Source organism: Equus asinus, chromosome 9, assembly GCF_041296235.1.
Source record: "Equus asinus isolate D_3611 breed Donkey chromosome 9, EquAss-T2T_v2, whole genome shotgun sequence".
NCBI classification, from domain to species: domain Eukaryota; kingdom Metazoa; phylum Chordata; class Mammalia; order Perissodactyla; family Equidae; genus Equus; species Equus asinus.
The window spans coordinates 22,468,636-22,483,948 of NC_091798.1; the positions used below are offsets into that span (position 1 = coordinate 22,468,636).

A 15,313-nucleotide genomic window follows, 5' to 3' on the forward strand; every position below is an offset into this window, starting at 1 on the left:
AAGGTTGCAACTCCCCAGTTTGCAAACTGTATGAGCAATAAAGTTTTCCTAACTAAATTCTTGTATTCTAGATATTTTTGTTGAAAAACTCAAGTCCCCCAGTTCAGGACTCTTTCTTTCATCTTTGCAATTCCTTGTGGGAGCTCGAGCACCAAGGCTCAGTACCAAGGTGGCTGTGTTAGTTGGTCCTACTGTCTTGGTGCTACCTAAGATAGGTTTTACCTATGTTGGTCCCACTTTCTTTCTTCTTTTCTCTGGTTACGCTCTCTACCAATCAAGCGTCTGCATCGCTCATTCAGCCAGCATTTATTGACAGCCCACTGAACATATATGGATGGTGGGAAGCTTGTGATAAGTGAGACACAGTTGGTGCCCTCAAATTTACAACTTGGGTGTCCTCAAGTTTCTTGGGAAATGCCACTTTCCTGTCAACTCACTCCTTTCTGCCACACTTTTTCCTTCAGGCTCAACAGTTCAGAGTCCTCCCCAGTCTTTCCCATCCCTCTAAACCTCCTCCTTCTCGGGGAGGTTGTGTGGAGACAGACTCACTGTCTTCCTGCCCCATGGGCATCCCATGGGAATAACCTTTCTCAGAGCTCATTCTGCACCACCTGACGCTATCCGTAAAAATTTAACAGCAAGTGCTTAGCAAAAAGATGACGAGCTTTACTGGCAATTCACAGCAGGCTATTGAGCACCATCTGCCTTCCTTCAAGTTAATGGGAAGAAGGAATGGATCCTTTGGGCTTTGTTTATTTTTAGATTATCACAAAGGAACCAAGAGGGCTGCCTCTTGATCATGTTAATCCCCACTGTAAATAAGGCCAAAATATGGGGGACAGTAAGTGATCATAAACAGGTCTCTAGTCACATGCAGTAGTTATGGGAAAAGTAAAGTGTTCCTGTCACCCTGTCTTCACCCTATCATCCCCACACCTCCACCCTATCCCCCAGCCCACTGGGGAAAAGGCAAATAGACTTATAACTCCAAGGAGGAGGTAAGTGAGATTTTGTTTAAGTAACAGAATCTCAGCAAGAACATCCTGTGTCTTTCTCAGCCCCTAGCAAATTCAGGCCAAGTCAGTGGTAATATTTCACCTTCAATTTCAGTTCTGGAGGCACGCAGAACTCCAGAGAAGAATCTCTCTGGAAAACACTAGACAGGTCAAGTTTGGACTTGACTGAGCATAGAGCATAGAAGGATGATTTCATAGGAGTCGGGGAGGGGACTGGGCTCCCATGGTTCCAAACTTGAGTGAGCTCACCACTCCTCTGGGACACTGCGGAAAAGGCAGATCTGAGGATCCAATTCCAGAGACACGATTCCATGGGAGCAGAGAATTTACTTCTAACAAAGCCCTGCCTAATTCTGATGCAGGAAATTATTGTGGAGGCCAACCTTGAGAAATTCTCTCCATGTTGCTATCCCCACCCCTCACCCTCCCCAGGCTGACTTTCTAAAACTCTCCCCCTAACAGGCATTGGCTCCAGAAGGCTCCAGTTAAAAAGCAAACAGGTTCCCTAAGAGATGGACCAATAACTCATTAGCAACTGCTATCCCATCAGCGCAGATTTGTGAGCAGATGGATGCACTGTACTTCGAGGGACAAGCAGAGGGCTGATGAGGATTGGTGAGCTAGAGGGGCCCGGACATGGGCCTCCTGGGAGCAAGAACATAGGGAAAGATTGGGAAGGTTGAGTAGGGGGAGGGAGAAGACACTGGGTCCTAAGGGGTTTGCAGGCAAGGATGGATGGAGCATTGCCAGGAAAAGAGGAGAAAAGAGGAGAGTGATGGAGAGTTGGAAAAGTCACGGAAAAAGCTGGGGAGATTTCAAATATAATTTCCTATTTTTCTCAAGTACGTTTTCCTGGACTGGAAGAAACACCAGAGTATTTAATTTTCCCATCCTTGACACAGTACCAGGTATTTGGAAAGGAGGCTGTCTGTACTGGCAACATTCACATTAACACAGTAATAAATTAAAATTAGCTTATTTCTCTAATTTGTTTTGTGTATACATTATATGTTTTGTTTATACATTATAAAGTATAAAAACAACTTTGACAATTCTGACAGCAGTTATTTCATTTGGGAGCATTTTGTGCAATCTGCTTTATTTAATACAATCGTGCATTGTATTTTACAAGCTCCCATTGGTGTCCTGTCAGTACCTCATAATTATAAAACTATTTCATCGCTAAGTAAGCTTGGGAAATGCTGAAGCCCAAACTCTTCATTTCCTCCTCGCGCCAACTTGTTTGCATACGTGCAGTGTTGGGGAACTCTATTCCATCAGCAGTGACAGCTCAGTTTGCTGTTGGAAAATTCTATGGGGTAAAGCATTCTTCCCTATGTCAAATCCAGTGGTTCTGAAATTTTAGCGAACATCAGAATCAGTGGTGCACCTATGAAACACAGCTGGCTGGGCCCCACCCCCAGAGTTTCTGCCCCAGTAGGTCTGGGGTGGGGCCTGAGAATTTGCACCTGGGACAAGTTCCCAGGTGCTGCTGACACTGCTGGGCCAGGACCACACTTGAGAACCACTGGCCTAACCTTGTCCACCTCTCTGTAATTTCCACTCCCTCTTCCCTAACTCTCATTCCCAGAAGGAGCAAGCAAATCTAATTCCTTTTTCACTATGAAGAACTTCCAATATGGGGCTTCAAACATGCAGTTTCCCACTGCAATGTAAGCACCACAAAGGTAAGGATTGTGTCCACAACCTTTCCTTGCTTTATTCCCAGTGGCGCAAACCATGCTGGCAATTTAGTGGGCACAAAGAAAGACCTATTGATTGACTGGCTGGCACAGAGTGATAGCTATGGAATTGTTGCTCGTTACTCTTATTACTTCTGAGGAATAAAAATCTCACAAACAGACCTTCCTTTTAGAGGGCACCAAGAGAGGCTGTAAATGCACTCTGACTCTGTCTGCTATGTTTCCAGACCTCATTAGGGCCTAGAATCAGGCAAAGAGTGTATGTTTACCTAGGGTAAGGGGTTTCTAGAATTTTCCATACACAGGCCTGGCAGGGCTCATGTTACTCTACATCTCTTTAAAGAATGGGCTCACAAAAGGAATGAAGTGATGGATATTTTCACCAAAGGATTCTCTTATTGAGTGGAGAGAAATAACGGAACTCAGCAATCAGATAGGAGAGAGGAGAGTGAAACCAGTATCCCACAGGGGATGTGCTCCAGACATCCTGGTAGTAATTTACCTCCCATTAATGTCTCACAGCTGGAAGAGAACCAAAAAAGCAGTCCTGTGAAGGGCCTGGTGTGTAAGCGGCAGCTTCTTACTCCCCACCTTCCCGAGGGAATGAAGCTCCATCTGGTCTCGTCCGTCATTATCGGTGTTCTCACCTTAGGCATGGCGTCCCTCCATCGGTGATGAAGTTGGTTTGCACCTTGTAGCTGGCCTCAGTGCCTCCCAAACCCGGTGCTTCCCCAACCCAGTGCTTCCGTTTGAGGAAAAAGAAAGAAAAAGACACTGAAATGAAAAACTCTAAAAGCAACTCATTTTTATCCTAAAGCATAAGTAGGGTCTTTGAGAATTGAATGGAAAACTTCCTTTTCGGAGCCCTTCCCAGGAACAAGTTCTTCCAGAGCTATCACAGGCGATTGCCTGAGCGAAGAGACAAAAACAGAAGAAACTATTGCTATAATTACGCTAATTACAATCCCGTGATTCCATTTAATCCCCACATAAGAAGTTCACCAATTGGAGAACATCATTGATCCTCTGTTTCCGAGCCAACGAGATATTTTGGTCCAATCCAGAATGGTTACCTTTGCCAGAATGAAATTGTGTTTAGAATTTTATTTTTATGGCCTCTGAGGCATCCCAGATTTTAACAGGACATTGGAAACCATCCATTTGCGGCACATCTGCTCCAACAAGATCTGCATATTTCAAAAATCACTCGCAAGTTAATACTGAAACCCATTTTAACTTTCTCTCTGATGACAAGTTGTTTTTTAATGTTCAAGTGTTTAGATTTCCCTTGGAAAATGAAAATGTTTCCTTAATACTTCAGAATTTTGGTCCAGATAGTCTAGGAGGAAAGAGATTAAAGTGACATCTCAATTTCGGGCACCTCATTAGTCAGGGAGACTTGCTCTTCTAATTGACTAGCAGCGGACTGTTGCTTTCTGGGGTGTTGGAGCTCCACGAATCCTCCTTCCAGCCCTCCAGGGTGTTTGTAGACTCCTGCCCTTCACTGCCTGGGGTATCCCTGGGCCTCGGGAAATCATGGGAGGCAGTGGGGTCCCTGGCATTTGCCTACCCTGTAATCTGGAGCAAATTATTTATCCCCTTGGACCCTCCACTGTCTTAGGGGATAAAATGAATAAAATGCTACCTGCCTGTAAGTTTGCTGTGAGGATGAGAGGTACAACACGTGCTGTTCCAGGGCCACGCACACAGTCGGCGCCCAACAAAATTGTTTATTTGTTTATTCAACCAAAAGTTAAGCATAACAGCGAGAACATAATATATGGGCCCTGCTTTCCCATCCATTAAAATCTGGTGGAGAAAACAGATATGAGTCAAATAATCAGTCAATTTCATTAAAAACAGAGATCAGTACAATAAAGGAGAACTGAAAGCAGAGGAACTGCTAATGAGGTGGAGATGGGGCCGGGAAGGGTGAGGGCAGAGATCAGGGAATATTCGGGAAGCAACATCTGAACACAGATCTGACTGACGGGGATACAGAGAGGAAGCCACGCTAGGCCCTGTGGGGGGCAGGATCAGGGAAGGAGGCCCTTGGAGAGAACCAGGGGGTAGCATGGGATGGATTAATCACTGGCAAGTTCACATAAATTATCAGCAAGCTTTATCCAGTGAAGCCTTTGATTTAAATGACAAAATTTTACAAGTATGTCTTAAGAAGAAACTTTTAACTTTACTATGAAATAAGATTTATTGACAGGAATACTTCTCGATCCATTTCACTAATTTCCCTGAAAAGCTAACTAATTTATGTGAAAGGGGAAAAATACATATAGTTATATAGGGCTATATACCTACATCCAGGAGAAAGATGATAGAAAATGAATGCATTAAAATTTGTAACACATAATAAGGAGAAGTGGACTTGGAGTTGACGAATGATCTGGGACAGAGGCTCGTTGCTAGTGTGTTATCTTAAGCAGATCATTACTTAGGTTTTCCTCTGTGCCAGGCACTGTGCTAAGTGCTTATAAGACTTATTTTATTGAATTTTCACAACCACTCAGTGAGCTACTTAATGCCCTCCACCTCCTCATCATCAGTATCATCATTTCCACTTTACCGAAGAAGAGACACAGGCTTAAAAAAATTAAGTAGCGTGCCCAATTTTAGATAGGCAATACATAACAAAGTTGGCATTTTAATCCTAGCAACTAGCTCCTGAATCTGCACTCTTAAAACCACAGCATCATTTGCTCTGTCCAGCCTGGAAGGTGGTTGTGAAGATGAAATAGTCATGAAAGTCCTTTGTGAAAGCCCGAAAGACCGCTCCCCAAAGTAAGAGGTTTCTGGGATGAACATGAAACTCAGACACTTTCAGGTTCACGCCAAATTCATTCCAACTGTCCAAGCTGAGGCTTCAGAAGAGTTTTCTAGCAGGGTGCTTCGCCTAAGCCCAGGGGCCCATGGGTCCACTGAAGTCGTTTGCAAGGTATTCTGTGCCTGTGTGAATGTGCATTTTTCTTGATGTTGGTTACCCAAAATGTTTATGAACTTCTGGGCAGAGGAACTTTCTCACTGAATTCTGATTCAATGAAGTTGATTCATGACCATAAAGGACTAGAAGTTTGGGAGAGATTTTTTTTTCTTGAGGAAGATTAGCCCTGAGCTAACTACTGCCAATCCTCCTCTTTTTGCTGAGGAAGACTGGCCCTGAGCTAACATCCATGCCCATTTTCCTCTACTTTATATGTGGAACGCCTGCCACAGTATGGCTTTTGCCAAGCGGTGCCATGTCTGCACCCAGGATCTGAACCAGCGAACCCCGGGCTGCCGAGAAGTGGAACATGCCCACTTAACCGCTGCGCTACCGGGCCGGCCCCAGAGATTTTTAAATTCAATCTGTTCCCAAACGGAATCGCCTGCTCACTAAGCACTTCAGATAGGCCTATAGCGGGTGAGTCCAGGGGTGTAGCCACAGCTGGGCTCCTTTAAATAGTACTCCTGATTTACTCACTTTGAAAAAACCTTTCTTACTCCTCTATGTAAATTCGTATATTTGGGAGTTAAGTAACCTCGCCGAAAAAAAGAGTCTAAAACACATCAAACTCTGGACTATCCACATCCCTCAAATTCTGCACAGTCTGTGCCAATGTATACAATGCATACAATATAAGATGGTTTTAGCAGAGTTGCAATCAGTATGTACCTTCCCCTTTGCATTGGTTTTGGTTTTTCACGAGTTATATTTCACATAAACATTTTCCTGCATCGGTGTGGCCCACATACTTGCGATTTTAATAATCTGAAAGTATTCCATTGGGTCAACATATCTTTTTTCTGAGGAAGACTGGCCCTGAGCTAACATCCGTGCCCATCTTCCTCTCCTTTACATGTGGGATGCCTACCACAGCATGGCTTGCCAAGTGGTGCCATGTCAGCACCCGGGATCCGAACCTGCAAACCCTGGGCCACCGAAGCAGAACGTGCAAACTTAACCGCTGAGCCACCAGGCTGGCCCCCTGTCAACATATCTTGAATACAATTAAGTTAAAAAAAAAAAAGAAAACAAACCCTCCAGTCTAGATTCTCAACCTTCTGATTTTCACTTTAAGATAAAAAAAAAAACAGATATAGAAAATGCAAACAACGTATAACGTAATGGTGTCAGAGCATTGGCTTTGGAATACAACAGGTCTGTATTTGAATCCCATTTCTACCTCTTGCAAGCTATGTGACCTTCAGCAACTCACTTAAGCTCTCTGAGTCCGTTTCCTCATTGTCAAAGGGGGATAATACATAGCAATATCTCCCTCTCCAAATTGTTGCAAGATTAAGTAATATAATATGCTTAAAGTGCTTTGCGAAGTGCCCGGTGCATGCTAAAAGCTTAGTAAGTGATAGCTTTCAGCATAATAGACAGAAAATAGAGCACAGGGCTTACCCAGAGCAGTTTCTTCACGAAAGGTGGAAACGTATTTTTCCAAGGTCGTAAGGAAAGGCAATCTGGGGAAATAAAGAAAAGCTGAATTGGCCACATGTTGGTGTCAATCTACTTGCCAATTCCAAGTCTGGGTGTCTGAAACGAACATTTTCAGTCCTAAAATAAGGATGGCAACTTGGGGCTGGTGAACATGAATAAATATAGCCAGAGAATAAATACACCCTGCGTGTCCTCGGCACGGTGCAGCTGTTCAGCCTCACCGTTCCCCATCTCCCTGCAAAGCAAATCCTTCCAGGCCAAGTCAGCCCTCCACCATCAAGGAGGATTTTTCTGACACCTCCACCCACCAAATGCTCGAACATGCAAGCTAGACAGAACCCCGGCGATCCTCGCTTGTCCAACTCATTCACTTTACAGGTCAGAAAGGGAGGCGCAGGCAAGTGAGTTGAATTTCCAAGGTTGCATAATTCCTGAAGGGAAGACCTGGTCTAAAGGTCGCTCCCTTCTAACCATCAGCCTAGGGGTTTTCTAGGCAGTCATTGTATTCCACCTTCATGATATTTTATGTAACCATGGACCTCCTAATCTAATATTTACTTGAATCTCTTTCCTTTTTCGCTAAAAATAAATGTAAAAGGAAACTTTATACTATTATTAACAGAAAACTCAGTGTTACTTAACTTAAAAGATAGTCATAAAAATAAATAGCAGAACAACAATCCTGAATTCCTGCTAATACATAGAATGGTCTATCCAAGGATGACACAAAAAAGGAGATTAGCAAGGGTTCACATGGGGCTGAACAAGGACCACCAAACTAAGATTCCGTCAAGTGAAAAGTCCATCAGACTTTTTTCTTTGTGGATGGAAAAAGAGTGAAAAGGGGATTACTGCCTTGGCTTGGTATGAGGGGTGTGGATTTGGGCAACACCAGCCTGCTCCATCCTGTTTTGTTTCCCTTTCTGGTGTCCCTGCACTATCTTTCACCTGTCACTCAACCTTGGAATGGTCCCTGGAGGCCTTTTGTATTTTGAGGTTGATTCTAAGCTCCCACAAAGCCATCTACGTCTTTGCTTCTTTTTTCCAATCTCCAAGGCCTAGCCACGCCTTCAACATTCCTGCACAGTTAAGTTGTTCATAATCCTGTTGGCAGCAAATCTTAGCTGTGGCTTAGCCTCGTGTATATGTATGATCGTATTCAATCTTCAGTATCTTTTTGAGTGGGCCCTACTACAATCCCTATTTTACAAATGGGGAAATGGAGGCACGGAGAAATTACTGAACTTGTCCAAGTCCTTAGCTGGTAACTGAGAGCTACCTGATTCCATAGTCTATGCTCTTAATCACCGTGATAGACTGCTTTCCAGTCTAACTTGTTTAATTTGCTTCAAAAATATTTACTGAATATTTATGATCCCATCAGTGGACTCAGTACAGTAGGGGCAAACAAACAAGGATGTAACTCAGTCCTTGTCCTTGGGTTTACAGGTCATTAATACATTCAGCAAACACTCATTGGCATACTATCAAGTTGTAATCTTGCTGAAGAACCATGACATATACATATAAAAAAGCGCATGAATAAAGAATATAATCAAATACCAAATGTTCAGAGTAATTGGTAAGACTTATGGGCAGGTCAGGAAGGAGATATGGCATTGTGGTCTGGTATCATTGGGGCAGGCTTCATGGAAGACACAGCCCTTGAAAGGAGGGAGAGTATTCCAGGTATAAGGACGGGATGAGCAAAGGGACAGAGGTGGCACTAAACATAAGGTTGACAAAAGGCTCCCTTTGTTAATCCCTGATAAATTAACAACAATCACAAAAGAAGCAAACAACCCAGCCCCAGGGCAGCAAGGTTTTACACTTCTTAGCTGTAATTTTCAGGAATCAACTATAATAAACTCTCTGAAAAAAAGTTTCTCCGCTCTTAAGAGTGGCATTGGGTCAGAGGGAAGCTGTTGTCAAGGTTGCTTTAGATTTCAATTGTGCCCCTGAGAAAGCTCCGCCACTGGCATGGCCTGGAATACCAACTCTGGGGCGGGAAGCTTTCAGTCAGCTTCACCACGGCAGAGGGAGAAAAAAGTCTACTTATTAGGATTGTTCGCTTCTGAAGCCTTGGGGTACACCAGCAAGGCAAGAGCTTGGGAAGTAAGACTTGCTCCTTTCGGTTAAGTACCAGGTGCTGTCAATGACTTAGGGCTGGCTCATTATGGACCTATTTCAGCTAATCCACCACAGGCAACAATCCTTCTCTTTTCAGGGACTTTGGAAGCCTGGGGAAGGCTATTCCTTTTGCAGTCAGGTGTGAGGGCAAAGAGCCATTCATCTTTAATAAATCTCCAGGGTCTCAGGGCTCTTTTTATTGTAGCTGGAGCAGAATGTGCAGGTCTCTGAAATGTTCAACATCCATTCTGCCCCTTCTTGATTAAGCAACGACAACAATCTGTCTGTTAGACATCCTATCTATCTTCTCTATTAGATGGTAAGTTTTGAGAATAGTCACCCATATATTCACACACCTGTGCATTAATTCAATCAACAACTGAGGGTCTCAATTGTATGCACCTTTATTTTAGCATCTAAATACTTGACTGCACTCATTTCTATTTAGGGTCTGGCCCTTACCTACATCTTCAGCCTTATCTCCCACTACCCTGCGCCTAACACTCTAGGCTCCAGCCATATTAACTCTGTTTCCTGGTCTGTGAGCTGGGCCTCCTCCCTCCCACCATAAGGCTTTCATGTATGCTAACTCTCCTGCTTGGACATCGAGTAAATATTCCTTTCCACCTCCTTCCTTCATCTGGCTAGCTTCTACTCATCCTCAAATCTCAGCCTTCCCATGCCCAACTCCCAGACTAGGTCAGCTTCTTGTATCATAAGCAAATGAACATCTGTCTCTTCACTAGTCTATAGGGTCCATGAGGCAAGGATCTTGTCTGTTTTTGCTTCCCAGCGCCTAGCACAGTGCTGGTCCATAGTAAGCATTCAACATACGTTTGTTGCTTTTGAAAGGATGAATGAATGAATGAATGTGGTCCTTTCCCCAGGGCTCTGTCAGATGCTTGAAGGCGATAATGGCATCTCATGGCCCCAGCGCCTAGCACAATGCCTGGCATATGGACACCTAGTAAATGGTTGTTGAAATGAATGAGTGAAACTTCAAAGTGCAAGCCATCACTCTAAAGTCCTGTGAAGGACCAAAAATAAACAAATAAACAAACATTAAAAAGACAGACATGTAAATACATGGTCCCAAAACTTAAGGAGCTTTCAGCAAAAGAGGAGAGGGGACAAGTGCGCAAATAACCATAATACGCGGTCAGAAAACATAGGTGCCCTGAGAAGAGGGTGGACCTGGGGCTCAGGAAGTTCAGAGTCGGGGAAGACGACTTCCATCCAAGGAGGGAGGGATGGCGGAGTGCACAGCAGAGGGAGATGAATGGGGAGAGGCTCCAGGGAGGAAGTGGCCCTGAGCTCAGCGACTGTTCTAGTCTTTATCTGGAACTGTGTGCAGGGCTATTCCTGGTCAAACTTGGGGGGATGAGGACCCATCTACTACCACCCCACTGAAAAAGCCTTTCTATTTTATGAAGGCTCAAAACAGGGCCATCAAATTAAAAGCCTGCAGGGCCAGGAAGCTAAGGTAACCAAAAGGTATAGGTCAGCTGTAGTTTTGTGGCCAACTGCAAAGCACATCCTCTGCCCGACACACAGAGGCAGCTGCTTCTCAGTTGCTGCCAGTTGTTGTCATGTGTGAAGATAGGCCCTCTGTGGTCATGTTTTCCCATTTTTTTCCCCCAAGAAAAAAACAGAAATCCAGATTCTTAAGTGAAATCTTTCAATTTTCACTAGATAGCAACTAATTCAATTTTTTGGTTCGAAAAACATTCTTCGGTCAAACGAAACACATCCATGGATGGCATCCAGACCGCAGGCCTCAATTACCCACATGCAGCTGCTTTGCAACCTCTGGCCTAAACAGGTTGGACTCATAAAAATTGAAACTGCCATTTTGCAGCTACAAGATTAACAAATGTTAAGAAATCTGTTCAAATCAAATGTTGCCAAGGAAGTGGAGCAATAGGAGCACTCAGAGGCGGCTGCTAGGAGCGGTGACTGGAGCAGCCACTCTGGAAAAAATGGGGTTGCCTTGTGAAGATAAGGATATGCATATCCCAGTATCTCCAGCTCACTTCCTAGGTACGTGCTGTAGGGACAGTGTTGCAGATGCAGGCAAAGAAACTTGTATAAGAGTGTCGCTAGCTGCATTGTTTATTACAGCAAGGAACTGGAAAGAAACCAAATGCCAATTGCCAGAAGAATAAATAAGCTGTGGCATTGTCATGGAATAGAATGAAACTAACTAAAGTGCTGTCAATTAACATGGATCTGGTGTCTTCAAAGTTTAGGTTTATGTGACCACTCAGATCTTTCCATCTCTAAACTCGAGCATTCCTAGATATTAACTAATCTACAATTAGTGGAACTTTTATTCATTCAGCAACTAGGAGCATCCAGATGTCAGACATGCTGCTAGGTGCTGGGGAAGCAGTGGGGAACCAATCAGAAACCGTCCCTGTCCTTACAGTGTGGTAGGAGACAGCATGAAAGAACCAAATAAGCAAAGAGAGCATCGTAACTGGTGGAGGAGCAGGGAGCTATGAGAAAGCATAAGGGAGGAGGAACCTAGTGTAGACGGAGTGGTGAGGAGTGTGGAGAGTGAGAGAAGTGCTCTCTGTAAAAGGGTCATTTAAGCTGAGGCCTGAGCAGTTAGCCAGGAAAAGAGTGGCAAAGAAGACCAGGCAGAGGGACCAGCCCTGCAAAAGCCCCAGACCTGGAAGCAGCTTAGCACGCTCAGAGGAACGGAGAGAAGCTCATTGCGGCTGGAGCATGGTGCACGAACACTGGAGGACTTGCTGGCAACGAGGAACAATCTGTGTTCATCCTTCCACCCAATTTTCAAGATGGCTGCCAAGCCAACATGATGTCTGAAATCTAAGTGGCAAAACACAACTAACGGGATTTAACCCACAGGCTCTTGCTGCGTTTACATGAAATTCTACTAAACCTACCCATCCGCCAGAAGGAAGAGGATGCTGAGCTCGAACGTCTCCCTTCTGCTCGCACAGAGGGACCAACGTAGGGTTAGGTCCAGACCCTCGGAGGATCAGAGTCCATTACCCAAAATGGTTTCAGATTCTGAAGACAGACAAGTTCGTGTGAGATACTCAGCTCCATGCAAGAAAGGTATTACAATCATTCAATGATTGCTTTTCTCATAGTTTCTTTCTTTCTTTCTTTCTTTTTGAGGAAGATTAGCCCTGAGCTAACTGCTGCCAATCCTCCTCTTTTTGCTGAGGAAGACTGGGCCTGAGCTAACATCCATGCCCATCTTCCTCTACTTTACATATGGGACACCTACCACAGCATGGCTTGCCACGCGGTGCCGTGTCCGCACCCAGGATCCAAACTGGCGAACCCCAGGCCGCCAAAGCAGAACATGCGAACTTAATTGCTGCATCCCCAGCCAGCCCCTCTCATAGTTTCTAATTCACAGATTGTTGCATCTCTATGTCATGTGCATACATATATAAAAAACCCCAACTGAGCACAGCCCATATACTACGATTAAACTTTTCCAAAAATTTCATCTCCTTGGTAAGTATGAACAGACCCCTTGCAACAGCCCACCAGAGGCCTCACAGGGGGCATCACCACCTTTGAGGAACAGGCAGGCAGTATTTTAATCTCAGTAATGGCTTTAGCCAAAAGTCATCTGTTAACTAATTTTACAGTCAGATTCCACAAGACCCTCAGTATTTGGATAAATCTCATGGAACCTCTCATTTCCTTTCAATTTTTCATTAGTTTGAATTAAAAATTTAAAAAGCTAACAACCATGGCTTGTGTGGGTATTTCTAAATTAAAAGAAACTGGCATTCTCATTTATTTTGTTGTTTACAGGGCTGACCCCCAATCCTTTGTTTCCTCGAGTCTGAACCCCCTCCCTAGCCACAGCCAGTTTTGCAGTGCCCTCTCTGTGCAGTTGGAGAGCATGACCCCACCTTGTCCCAAGCAAAAGATGTAGAGAACGACTTCCTTCCTATCACACAGTTCTCTGATTTTCAAGGTATCTAGCAACCGGGCAAGAAGAGCATTTGCATCCTAAACTCACACCTAACAGCTCCCATTTCGAAGACATCTAAATGGAATTAGTAAGCAAGGTGGGGTGGGGTTCAGGGAGGATGCTGAGTAGAAGTGTCTTGAAACATTGGGCAAAGGAATTCTCTTGCATGATCCATACCTGAGACAGATGTCTGTGAACTTTCCCATGGCAAAGACTGAAAATACTGCACAATCTACTTCTGTGACCTCCTTAGATCCATAGAGTTCACCGTTGTCCGATGTCAGATTCCTTCTGGAATTGTGAGATGAAATCTTCCCTGAGTTCCTTGAGTTGAGAACATTGCTTGCCTTTTGATCTTCTCCTATCTCCCTGACCATATGCATTAATTCATTCAACAAATATTTTTGAGCTCTTCGTAAGTGCCAGGGATTGTGCTAGGCACAGGGGTTACTCTGGTGGGAAGGGTAAACGATTGTTTGCAGTCATCCACCCCCACCCACGTCTCTGTAGGAGAGTTGCTGTTCACCCAGCGTCATGTAACTTGCTGTGCTTCCTGGGGGTTACTTTGGGCTTGGCCGTGTGTCAAATTCCGGCCAATGGAATGGCAGCAGACACGACATACACCACATCCAGGCAGAAGCTTCTAGAGGTATCACCAGTTTCTGCAGACCTCATGCTTTCCCTTTCTCTCCTGATAACAGCTTGTCCCAGATAGAGGCCATTATTTTCTTCACCAAATCCTGGAATGAGAAGACACATGGAGCAGACGGCTGCCTGGAACAGAGCCAGGGCTGACCTACAGTGGAATATGAGCATTACTGGAGTGAAAAAGAAATGTTTATTGCCAAAAGCCACTGAGATCATGGGGTAGTTTGTTACTGTAGCAAGCCCGATTAAGGCAGCAAAAACAGATTTGATCCCTGCTCTTATGGATCTAACAGTCTAGTCAGGGCAGCTAGACAAAAAGCTTATGAGCCAGCTAATAATTATGTAACTATTTAATAACATCTCTTCATTCTACACCAACTCTTCTCCCTGACCCTACCAAATATGGCCCTTGGCCCTCCTCTCTTCTGGCCACCTTCTTGCCCTTGACAACTCCATCTTCTTGTAGCTTCAAGGAGCACATCTCGTCAAATGCCCTTCAAATCTGTTCCCCCAGTCGTATAGTGCCAGATCCGTCTTCCTAGCTGACAGCTGGATATCATGTCTGCAGAATCTGTTTGTATCCCTAAACTCAGCATGACTGGAACTGAATGCCTGTATTAGCTCTCATGGTTTCTGTGGGTCAGGAATTCAGGAAGGGCTCAGTGGGATGGTTCTTCCCTGGGGTCTCTTAATGGTGCTAGAACAGCGAGGTGCTGCACCCACTAGGTCTGTTCAAGCATCTCTCTTCTACTCTCCAAGTGTAGTCTTATCGTCTCTCTTTGTGGTCTCTCCACGGGGAAAAGTTTGGGCTTCCTTACAGCATGGCAGCCTCCAGATAGGCTGTTTACTGAAGATATCAAGGGTGAAATTACTCCAGACAGCAAGACAGAAGGTGAGTCACTTTTTATGACTTGCCATCAGAAGTTGTGTGTCACTTCCACCATATTCTCTTGGTTACAAGCAAATGATGAGCCCACTCAGATTCAAGAGTAGGGGAATTAGATGTTATTTTTTTTTATTTTAAAGATTTTTATTTTTTTCCTTTTTCTCCCCAAAGCCCCCCGGTACATAGTTGTATATTCTTCATTGTGGGTCCTTCTAGTTGTGGCATGTGGGACGCTGCCTCAGCGTGGTTTGATGAGCAGTGCCATGTCGGCGCCCAGGATTCGAACAAACGAAACACTGGGCCGCCTGCAGCGGAGCGCGCGAACTTAACCACTCGGCCATGGGGCCAGCCCCTAGATGTTACTTTTTGATGTGGTGGGAAAGAAGATACTGTTGTGGCCATATTTAGAAAATATAATTTTCCACACCATCCCTCAGATCCTCTTCCTGACTTCTTTTCTGTGACTGGTACCAAATCCTGCCATTTAACTTCCACAGCTGTCTTCCCCTTTCTATTCCCACA

General features: G+C 44.5%; 1 long non-coding RNA gene across 3 annotated transcripts in view; it reads right to left on the reverse strand.

The window, feature by feature from the left end:
- Nucleotides 1–15,313, reverse strand: part of LOC139046143 (uncharacterized) — a 126,582-nt gene that overhangs the window by 77,562 nt on the left and 33,707 nt on the right. The window contains exons 2-3 of one of the 3 annotated variants that reach the window (XR_011505741.1): nucleotides 7,122–7,183; nucleotides 3,367–3,461 (exon numbers count right to left, since the gene is read on the reverse strand). The exons of 1 other annotated variant lie outside the window; for it this stretch is intronic. This is a non-coding gene — a long non-coding RNA (uncharacterized lncRNA). The remainder of the gene's footprint in view (nucleotides 1–3,366; nucleotides 3,462–7,121; nucleotides 7,184–15,313) is intronic. One more of the 3 variants, XR_011505739.1, reaches the window with a different exon arrangement.